Source organism: Platalea leucorodia (genome assembly GCF_965183815.1).
Source record: "Platalea leucorodia genome assembly, chromosome: Z".
Taxonomy (NCBI): domain Eukaryota; kingdom Metazoa; phylum Chordata; class Aves; order Pelecaniformes; family Threskiornithidae; genus Platalea; species Platalea leucorodia.
In genome coordinates, this window is record NC_138858.1 from 58,098,141 (window position 1) to 58,110,691 (window position 12,551).

The window sequence follows — 12,551 nt, forward strand, 5'->3', positions numbered from 1 at the left end:
CAGGAGAATGATTTCTAAAGAAAGAAAAGCTTGTTATCTATGCTTTCTGTCCTATTCCCCCTTTACTCTGAAACAGATAAGTTCTTTAAGCTAGGAAGGTCTTCTAGTTGGGGCTTCTCTTATGTCATAATTCTATGTTGTAAACTAGCAGCATAGCAACTATCAGAGCTGTGATTCATGACAGTGTCCTCAGGACAAAGCAAAACTGCAATAAAACTGAATCCTGAATTCAGAGATCTAATAAAAACGGATCACTGGCAGAACAATCTATTGAGAAGGATCCTCAAAACTCCAGATAAAACACCCTGAATGTACAAAGCAAGTGATGCATGATGCAATTGCTCACCACCCACCAACTGGTGCCCAGCCAGTCCCCAAGCAGCAATCACTGCCTCCCAGCAAACTCTCCCCAACTTATATACTGAGCATGATGTCATATGGTACGGAATAGCCCTTTGGCCAGTGTGGGTCAGCTGTCCTGGCTATGCTTCCTCCCAGCTTCTTGTGCACCTGGCAGAGCATGGGAAGCTGAAAAGTCCTTGACTTAGTGTAAACCCTAAGCAACAACTAAAACATTAGTGCGTTGTCAACATTATTCTCAAACTATATCCAAAACATAGCACCATACCAGCTACTAGGAAGAAAGTTAACTGTATCTCAGCTGAAACCATAAGAGACTCAGAGCTTCCAGCAAAAGTTAGCTACGCTTGCTATTTATATCAGCTGTTCAGCTCCATTTGGTCCAGATAAATCCCTTCTTTGGAGATTATATTCTGGAATAAAGAAATATGTTATTTAAGAATAATTATTTTCTGAAGTTACATCCATGCTGCCCCGCTGTCCTGCCCTCCCCATCCAAAAAGGGAGCCACTCCATAATAGCAGGCTTAGAATAGTTTTCCATGAATAGCTATGCTGCTACTTTGTTCACTGTCTTCTTTTAGCTAGTTGTTGTATTTAATGGCAAAAGATTCTACTATATCATGAAGATATTGCTAGTTAAAGAAATGTTGCTGTGACTCAGTCTTAAACACAAATTACATATATGTTGTGGGGTTGAAGCTAAGAAATAATTTTGCCAGGCTAGCATTTGGGACCTTAGAAATAGACCAAAGACAACTCTTTGTCCTAATAACTTCACAATATTGTCTTTTGAACATGAAGCTAAGCTCGTTGAAGCCTGCCTAAGAAGGTTGCAAATAAAGTTTATAAAAAATTGTAATTACTTTTACAGACTCAAAGGTTTTTTGAGAAAAAAAATCATTAAAACATTTCTGAGGTTTTAGTAAAAAACCAAGGCAAATATCAAAGACAGGGGTTTTGCTGCAAAACTTTCATACTCCAGAGCAAATGTGCCTTAGGTTAAAAGCCTTTTTTTTTATTAGACCTGTATATTTTTATTCAACCCTAATGAAAGATATAGAAAAAAATATTATCTCAAATATTATTGTTGTTGATCTTAATTATTCCTAAAATTATGGAAGTTATATTAATTTCTATATAGTTCTGGTAGCCTTCAAGAGAAGTATTCAAGGTACAGTTATGAAACAGTGCTATTTTCCCAGATATGATTCTGATGTGTTAGGATATGTGTATTTGTGGTTTAAATTTATAAAGGCCAAGCAGAAATATGGTAGAAGGAGGGCTAGCAAGAATTTGGATGGTAAGGCAGATTGGCATTAATATTAAAAATGTTTGATTCAGATAAGGCGTTTACAGAGTGTCATAAGATCTGATATTGTGTGATCCTTTTCCACCATCGCGTGACAGTCTCATGTCTTGATAGTAAAATTTTGAGGAAAATTGAATGCAAAGCTTGACACTTCAAATAGATACTGGGAGCAAAATAAGAGCACATCATATTTTTCACTGTTTTATAGATAAATATAGTATTATAACAGGGATCGAAGGCCAGACACACTGATAAGAGTATATCAGTCTTGTTGAAACTTTCCTAATGGGCACCTTCCCAGGGATACTTCCTTTCCTTACCTCAAACCAAAAGATATCCCTTAAGTACCAAACACTCAGATTTATAACAAAAACACAACATTTCAGAACTGTCTCCTGACTCAGACAGCAAAAATATTTGCACATTCTCAGCAGTGCAGCATCTTTCCCAGTGAGGTTTGAGAAGTGGTTTCTCAGAAAGGTTTGGGCTCGGGCCCAGAGCTTTTTTGTTGATTATATTTGAGAGAAGAACATTTGAGTGGTAGCAAGATACCTTGGGAAAGGAAAGTAGAACAGGTATGGACAAATCTGAGCCATACTATAAGTTTGACAGTGGCTGGGGATGCTGCCTGCCTCCTGAACGGGTGGAGGTCAGCATACATGCCTGCCATCTCCAGCATCCGTGCCTGGGAAACACAGAAATAATAGCTATAGCCACAGATCTTGAGATAACTTGTGCTAGGTAAGACTCAGAGCTTTTTGCATGGAGCTTACTCAGAAATGAAATGAGGAAGGCAAAAACTGGGCAATTGCATTCCCTAGCCCTTGTCTATGAAGGGCTATGTCTGTGTATTCTCCTAGATTCAGTTATATACTGAATTGGGCCAAATGTGTGAAGATGTTAATTTTATTTTGCCGATAAGCAAATAAGTTCCAACAAGGAGCTCTGGGCTCAGCATTAGAAGTCAACAGGCAGAAGAAAGGAGGGCTGAAATGCTCATCCTCCTGGGCTTAATTCATGATCAGTTAAGAAGATGCCATGAGGCATGATCATAGTGATCAATACATGGAGCAGGTGCTCTTTACAGACTGAAATGATGCCGGTTTCCAGAGCATGTTCCCTGTTCTGCTCTTGGACTGCTGCTCAGAGAGGCTCCAGGCTGAAGGTACTGTGGCCCATGGAGAAGTCCACACTGGAGCAAGGGGAAGAGTTGATTGCAATCTTAAACCCTAAGGCTTTATAGTTATCTGTTGCATAAAAAATTATCTCCAAATCACTGGCTCCTAAAAATGTTGTGAACTGTGCTGGCTTGTCCTGAAAAACCCTGATAAAGTAGAAGACCTGTGAGGTTGGTTTGTTAACAGAACTTTTCTGCTACAGCTCATGTTTCTTACTCTTGTGTTTACCAGCAAAAAGTATCCCAGGAGAGTATCTAACAATAATTTTAATTTCAGTTCAATGATAACGATATCAGCATACGTAAACTGAATCCTTCACCCTGTTGTGGTTTAACCCCAGCTGGCAACTAAGCACCACACAGCTGCTCACGCACTCCCACCCAGTGGGATGGGGGAGAGAACCAGAAGAGTAAAACTGAGAAAACTCATGGATTGAGATAAAGACAGCTTAATAGGTAAACCAAAAGCTGCACATGCAAGCAAGGCAAAACAAGGAATTCATTCACTACTTCCCATCGACAAGCAGCTGTTCCGCCAGGAACAGGAAAGCAGGGCTTCATCATGCACAATCATTACTCGGGAAGACAAAATGCCATCACTCTGAACATTCCCCCTTCCTTCTTCTTCCCCCAGCTTTTTATTGCTGAGTGTGACATCATATGGTATGGAATATCCCTTTGGCCAGTTGCGGCCAGCTGTCCTGGCTGCGTCCCTTCCCAACTTCTTGTGCGCTCCCAGTCTACTTGTTTGTGGGGTAGCATGAGAAGAAGAAAAGGCCTTGACTCTGTGTAAGCACTGCTCAGCAGCATTATCAACACTGTTCTCAGCACAAATCCAAAACATAGCCCCATACTAGCTACTATGAAGAAAATTAACTCTCTCCCAGTCAAAACCAGCACACCCCCCAAGCTTTTTCTTGAGTATGGCTTACTATCGGTATTGTGTTTATACCTAGAAAGGTCTGTTGTGAGTAGTGTTCCCTACTGCCAGGAATAAGATTTCCTACTAAGCCTTCCAAAATCCTAGAAACTCACTTTGTGAATCATGCTTTTCAAATAAATGTTAATAAATGTCTTGCTGTAATACTAATAACTTTGAACCTATTAATAAATAGCAGCACCTGTCAATTTGATCAAACCCAATGAAAAGAACAGAAGCATGTAGTAGCGTGGCATTGTTCGTTAGGGTCAGGTTTTCAAAGCACAGTGGACACTTTGCAAACCTGTTCTCTGAAATGTCTAGGATATGCTTGATTCAGTGATGATCCTAAAGTATTTTTGGCTTCATTTAAAACTGGACTTCTGCTTTTGTTCTTGGATTCCATTTGCAGTGGTTTCTGGAAAAATACAGTGCTGGTGGTTGCGGGAATGAAAAAACAAACATCTTCAAATAACACAATCCTGGCAGTCTCTGACAAAATTCACACCAGCAATTTTTTTTGTGGCAAATATTAATAAATCATTTTTTGAAAAATAGTCAGCATGTTCTAACTGAAGTAGAACATGTAGTAATAGTCTACTAGGCTAAACATTATGATATTAGACTAATTTCTTTAAATAAGAGCTATATTCCTGTGGTGTTCTATGCCAAAATGGTCCCAATGATTAAGATATTAGTTTGCATGTCAAAGAGGATGTTACTGAAGCTTATGTTTACTCTGATTTCTCCTTTGACTGAAAGTTCAGCTGAGTTCAGTTTCTAATTTTCTGTTTATCTTGCTAATGCTTCTACACCACTTTGAGTAAGTTTGGTTTTCTTCAGTTCCTTATGGTAAGTAGAATCTCTGATGAAGTTTTAAAGATGCCAGCACTGAGAATCAGGTTTGAATACCAAATTTTATCGCACATCTCTGTATTTTAATTATGCATGCGTCCTGACAGGAGTTTACTTTTGTTCCTTTCCTCTGTGGTCTTGTTGATGAATTTGCTACCTTAACTTTTCTTTTTAAAGGAAGATGTCCAGCTTCTCACTTCTCCCTGTTACTAAGCTTTTATTCCTACAGTATGAAAAAGAGCAGAAAAAACATAAAAGACTATGCTTTTCTAAAATTAAATAATGTTTATTGTAGATTAAGACTATGCTGTGACAAGTGAATTCTGATTTACAAAATAACATTTTACTCAGCTGAAATGACACTGAAATCCCAGAAAACTGCTGCCTTTCCCAGTGTATTGAACTTATATAGAAATTTTTTTTAGAACTGGCCTTTAGGTATTTCCGATGGACAATTGCTCATGGAGGTACAGCAGAGCCCACACGCTTCCAGCAGTTGGCTGCTGTAGAGGATATGAGTAAGAGTGCTAATTGAAGTTGGGGTTTTTTTCAAGGGCCAGTGGATCTCCACCATTACAGGCTCAGAGATTGAGGCATACAGAGCTGACAAAAATAGGCAACTACATACATGTAAAGACAGCTGACTGTATTCACATGAAAGTCAAATTGACACTTAGCTGTATCCATATCTAAACTATTCTTTAGGACTCTGCCTCTAACTTATAATGAAAATCAGCAGACAGATTTCATAGCTATACTGGTGTATTATCCTTTATACACTTGCAGCTATAGTATTTATGTTTATAGCAATAAAAATACATTATAGTCTTACGCCATAGATACAGGGATCTCTATTTAACTAATGCTGAATTTCACTGCCCTTAATTTTGTCATTGAAAGCAACAAATCTGGGCCTACATTTCCTTGTCTTCTGACCATCAAGGAGAAAACAGTGTTATACAACAGTGTTAAACACTCCTTTTGATCTTACCTTGTAAATTCCTACACTGGCGTTTTTTAATTATCTTCTCACTGTGCCACCTAACCCAGTGTAGTAAATTACATGATACACAGATATAACACACTGGAACACAAATCAGTCTGAATTTATATATATAGCACAGACTAACCTTAATCAATGCAAGTAAAGTACTCCCATAATAATGTGGCATCATTACTGTGAAATTATTCCTTTTAAAATAAACAGTGGATTTGTAACATGTACTATAGATTTGAAAGAACCAAATGAAGTTTTAAAACTTACAACTACCATATTTTTGCTATAGATGTCACTGTGAATAAGTAGCTGCACCCTTTCATTACATGGAATAAACTCTTCCATTTCTGACTTACTCGCTAGTACAAGCTTTCCAAGCATGGGTCTAAAGAGTCATTCCCACATTTTACTGGAATATTTTATACAATCAGTTCCCAGAACAATTCCATTCAGATATGAATGGAAAATGGAAAATTCCATTCAGATATGAATGGAAAACATTTTTAAGGGGCTTGATGTTTTTTCTGGAAATTTACGTATTGATACATCTTAAAGGAAGAGACAACTTCATTGACAACTCTTACACAACTGAACTGGAGCAAAAATAGATGTTTGAGTTTTTTTCCTTTTGTGTTGTTGATTTTGTGTGTTAGAGCTGAAAAAATTATTTTACATTATTAAACCACGCCTGACTATGAGAGAGAAGAGGAACAAATACATGAACAAAAGACACTGCTATTAAGACAGGATTCTGGAATTCAGGAGATTTCAGCTCATCAGAAGTCTGTCACATCCTGATTGTGTAATAGCAGGACAAGACTTTTACACTTCTGATGTCTCATTTCCCTACACATAACATGTGCTGGAGAATGGGGTTCTGACCTGACATGGATACTGGAAAGCTCTAAATGAATTATTCCAGACTGTAGAGATGTTAGTGGTGGCAGATATAGAAAGATCAGGAAATACAAATTGTGCATTCCTTCCAATCACAGCACTAGGGAGTAACTGCTAGAGTAAGTTTCAGGTTTCATTCTCCCCGAAACAACCACAAAAAAGAAAAACATCTAATATAGTGTTGTTGGTAACAAGTTCTAGATTTCATCTTATCACAACTTGGACTGCGAAGTTATACGATCTCCTGCGATACATATATTTTAAATTTCGTCAGCTAACTCAACAAAAATTTCTAGCTATCCTCTGCTGCAAAATGCGTTCTTGACAATTATAAAAGAAAGAACATCCAATTTCTCTTGAAAATAGAACATAAAGATGACGACATTTGTCTTTTCAGAAAGAAAGGCAACTTTCATCATCTAAGCTAAATCACAGTCTGGAACATTTTCTTCTTCGTTCTATGTTCTTCAAATCTCTTCACAGTGGCATAAAACTTCTCTAATGTTATGACATTCCCTCTAATATTTTCCTAGGTCAGCTTACCAAATTCCACTTAAATTAATAGCAGTTCAAAACCAATCAAAGAAAGTAGTTTTTTCATACTACATGTGATTACACTATGGGACTCACTCAGGAGATCATTGAATGCAAGATAATACAAAATTTTAGAAAGAATTTAATACTGTTATGGGAAATAAGAAAAGTCAGAGTTAGCAAAGTTCATGAAAATAAACATTTTTCAATGTTCAACTAGATCCAAGTTCAGAAGAAGAGTTTCTTTGCAGTATGCTTACACATTGATCTTAGTAGTAGTATGTACTGCTTCTGCTGGCAGGGTTTTAAAAAGGCTTATCTTGCAGATATTGCATGCCCAAAGTTAAACACACAACAGCTACTAGCCCCATTATGCTACACATGAGGGCCCCAACAGCTTTAGCTGTCCCTGGCCACCCCTCACGCTGCCCACAGCCCAGGACCCCACGCCAGCACCCAGCGCTGTCAGCCCCTGCCCCAGCGACTCTGCAGCAGAGCCTGTCTCCAGCTCCCCACAGCCCTACTCTGCTCAGCCATGGACCCTGCCACGCTGGGCCCATATGTAGGTCCACCCATGGGACCACATCGTGCCCAGCCTTGGCCTCTCCCCTTTCCCAGGGAGGTACCCAGTGCTTGGGACTGGGGCTGACCCTGGTGCCCCCTGTCCTGTGCTGCTCCTGGCTGGGACAGTGGGATGGGCCTGGGCTGGTAGGATGGCCCTTTCCTGCCACTCCCGGGGAACCCCACACCACTCCCCACCCCAGGCAGCTCCCTGCCTCTGACATAGCTGCACCCCTTGACGCTAATAAACCTGCAAGAGAGTAGTTATCAGCATGGGGCATAAAAGGCCACTGATTCTCCAAGGATTTTTGCAGGATCTAAAGCTTACAGGACCTTTACAGCTCCAGAGTGAAATGTCTTCCTCTAGGCTATGCACACAGGTTGGATGCACATCACTGAGAACAAGCTAGACTTATTCTTACTTTAATGCAAAGCTCCGAAATAGCTTGGAATAGCAGCGACTGTGGAAATAAGTTAAGAAAACACAGCAGCAAACTCTCCTAAAGCAACAATTGCCTAAGTGATGTTATCAGCCTGGCAATAGACTTCCTTTATTGCACAGTAGCACAGGGTGGTAGGTAGGCATTATGAAAGGCAAGATGCTAACCACAATATGACTTATTTTTAGAAGAATGAACACTACCTGAAACTATGAGCTTTTACCTTAGGGTCAATGTGACCTGAAGACCCAATGTAAGCTCTTACTGGCTCAGAAGGCCACATACCAATGATCAAACAACAGAATATTTACCTTTCAAAAAACCCCAGGCATATAACCAGGACCAGAAGATCAATTGACCAGCATCCAGTATAACCCCACACCTGCATGGGACATCGGTTTAGAGTGATGAAGATCAACACACCACTGACCATACATCCACACCATCTGTGTGGGACAAGTACATACTGATGACTTAACTGATTAGCCCACCCCTTAGTGTGAGTAATTTGATTGATTGGTCTACACAAACTGTATTATAAGATGGATAAACCCTGCTTTCCTCTGTACCAGGGTCCTCCATTCATTAGGCTTCGGAACCACTATGCACATTGCTAAAATAAGAGAATAAATTCCCTTGGTATTCCATGCTAAGCATCCTTGTCTCCCTCCTCGGCTGGTGAAGAACTGACTTTTAGAGAATCAGCTGGGAGACTGCTTTGTACACATCACATTTCAGGAAGAATATATGTTACCTCATTCATGCTGTTTTGCATCTTAATTTTTCTCCTTTTACTTGCCTCTGGAAGTGTACCACACATTTGAAATTAGATTATGTTGTACAAGTTACGTATGCCATTTTTCCATTCTGATTGATGCTGGCTCTCTGTTCATGATTAGAACAAGGTTATTTCTCAGTCACTGTACAAAATGCAAATACACATATTCTGGTTCATTGGCAGTCCTCCCTAGCCAGTGGTCATGCAGGAGTCTTTGTAATGACCATTCTGCTACTTCCTCTCTGAGCCTATAAATACACAAAACTAGGAAAAGAGCAGTTCATCTGCTGTAACAAAGTATCCTTTTATGCAGTGACTACTCTCTCATATGATAACCCTTCACAAAATAGCTTATATCTGCTATAACTGCATGAAAATCCTAGTATTACTGTTGTAAGTCAGAATTTGTATCAACAGAAGGCTGAACCTCTGCCACTCTGTTCTCTCCAACAGATGTAGAAATAAACTATTTATGCCTGACCTGAATCCCCAAAATAGACTACATATTCATTCATGACAGCACAGAATCTCAGATTTTAATGCCAGAGTGGACTATGGTGCAGTAGAGGCTAACTTTCTGAAAAGAATCACAGGTGTCTTGCTAGAGAAGTTCTGGTTTTGAAGTGACAAAATATAGAGAGCTCTTGGTGCCTTCAGGCAATGTGTCCAACCTGGATAAGCCTATCACAGATTCCATGGAAAGTAGTCCTCATTCCCTAAAGGTATCATTAGGGACTGATTCAAAATCCCTTAACATCAATCAGAAATTATTTGCATGAGATATAAGGGACTATTTGACTCTGGCTTGCTTCAGTCCTATTAAATATAATTTTGTATAGTAAACTCCTGTCTTGTCCTGGCCAAAACTTCCCCATCCAAACAGGATTTTCACAGGAATCACCAATTTCAAAAAAAGCATCAGCTTTCTGAATGAATTTTGTTGAAACAAAAATTCTCACCCCAAATTTTTTTAGGAGTTGTGAACAGCAATCTAAGGAGAAACATTATGTTCTGAAGACATTAAGACATGAGGCACATTTTGATGTCTTTAGACCTAGCTAGCATAACATTTCAGATGAAAATAAATTACTTTCACCTCTTGCTTCCCCACCAACAATATGGTTATGTTGCTGTAGCACAATGCACTTTGTCTCTGTCCTGTTCATGCTGATACCATCAGCCAGATGTAGGCCCACAGATCCACACTGCATTCCTTTCAAGCACAGAAAAGGAACAAGAGGATTTGAGTGCTGCTATGGCTAAAAAACTCTGCTAGATGGTAGGATTCTTCAAAAGGGCTCATTCTTTTTTCTTTTCCATGACTGAACCTGTCACATGTGTTGATGTACACTTTGAGGGAAAATAAATTCGAGATATCTTCTGATACAATTAAAGGGAACTGCTGGTAAATATATACTGCTGGAGTATGCTTTTACTTCCCACACATATACACATTTCTCCACCTTTCTCCTTTCACCCATGAGTGTCACAAGACCCACTTTCATATTGTTTTCGAGACCTATTCACAATCTAACTCCGCACATTCTCCCCTGTAAAATGCAACAGGCTGCTTGGTAATGTACTACTGTTATTCCATCAACAGCCACAAAAAAAAAGATACCTTAGAGATACTCTTGGAGCAGTTTGCCAGACTACAGAAAGCTAAGTGACATGCAGTGGATATTAAAAATCCTACTCATACCTCACTGTACCAGATTTAGTGGTTAGAGATGACATTGACACAGATCTTGGCTGCAGCAACTTAAACATTAATTCTTGGTAGGACTTCCCTCAGATCCCTTCAGTGTGACTTTGAATCAGCTCAGAAAAATGATCAATGCACAGGAACAGCAACATAGCATTGATTTATCATGATAAACCTTGCTTTATAGTGACTCTCAACTTCTCTTCATGTCATTTTCAGCAGTTTCTGTGGGGGTTATGTGTAAGAAACCAGTAGGCAAAATAAACAACAAACAATTCTGGAAATGTTAGCTACTAGATAGTAACATGATTTCCTTCCTAGAATAATGAGTTGAGAATAACAAAGACTTATTTTTACTGGCATGTGTGGCTAAGCAATGATAAGAGATGATGAGTAAAGGTAGTATAGTTTGCAGTGACAATATTGAAGCTGGAGCTGACACAGTTTATACTGACTCCTATGCTGTATGGCCTGGAGCCATGCAGTGGCTTGGAAAACTGGCAATGATGACATGACCAGCAAGTAGGGAAAAGAGAAACTTCAGGGTGCCCATATTGGGAAAAATTATAAAAATCAGCTTTATCCCATTCCCTTTGAGTCGGACATGTATCCAGTCTCCAAAAAGCTAACACTAAGGAAGCCAACCAAACTCCATGCCAAAGGTGACTGACCAGCTTGAATTAACATTGCTATAGACCCTGATTCCACTAAATGGAACTGGTTAGCCCACTGGCTACATGCCTCTTTAGGACATATTGGTACAGATTATTTACTTAAGCATATATCAGGGGGTGGCCACTAACAACTTGACAAGCACATGCCTTGATATCCAGCTGTGGAATACGTGAGGAAATCAGAAAACATTGAAAGGAAGACCAAACCTGTGCTAATGTCAGAAATGGTAAAATTCCCTGGTCCAATTGGCAAACTGATTGCGTTGGACCTCTCTCTCAAACACCTGAAGGGTGGTGCTGCCTCCTTACTGGATTTGAAACGGTATCGGGCTTGGGGAAAGCTTTCCACTGCTCGAGAGCAGATGGTCTTGCTGCAGCGGCAGGGCTTAATTGACGGTTTGCTGATACTTCTGTGCCCTCCACCATGCAATATGACAATGGCATGCACTTTAAAAATAAAACTGTCCAAGGATGGTGTGAATGCTGTGGAGTCACCTCGGTATTCCAAGTGCCCTATAGGCCTCAAAGTAATAGTATGGTCAAGAGGTGGAATGGTCTTTTAAAAGGAGATCTAAGAGAAAATTTATATACAGGAAAATGGGGCAAAGTCTTACCTGAGGCCATTCAATGCCTAAATAACCAACAAACATGCACTGGATACCCAGTGAAATGAGCTCATTTTCCAACTATCCAACACTACAAAACCTCCAGAAAGCCCACAGTCAGCTCCTCATTTTTCTCAGGGTGACACTGTTCTTGTTGACCATTCTTCAATGGGTAAAATGTCTGTCACTTTACTCTCTCTCCCAAGAAAAAGGCATATAGGTAGCCTTTTCCAAATGGGGACTCTCTTTCACTGTGACTGAAGCTTGGCTAATCTCCAAAACGGGATAATCTCTTACCTCTTTCAGGTAACAAATTGTATCTGGGTGGATTCTTTGGCCTGGACAAGACTAGAGTGCACACAGGAAATCATAACCTTAAGATGACCATGACATCTGTGGTACTGTGCTTATCCTTATTTGTAGCTTGATTTTTCCTTATCCTGAGAATGGAACAATAATCCTATCATTCAATTATGAATACAGTTTCTCAATTAGGTAAAGTACCAGATTGTTGGCATTGCCCACACCACCCTCAATCATTTTTTTGGGTGGTTAGCTGAACCTGTTTCTGAAGCATCTTGGTATCTACCTCATTTGGCATACTCACTCCTCAACACTCCCAATTATCAACACCAATCTTTTAAGGCACATTCTTATGATAGAGTCCTATGGTGCGTTAGAATGCCCTAGAGCACAAATTTGACCTCGGTGGAAAAAGCAAGCAATTGTGATTACAGT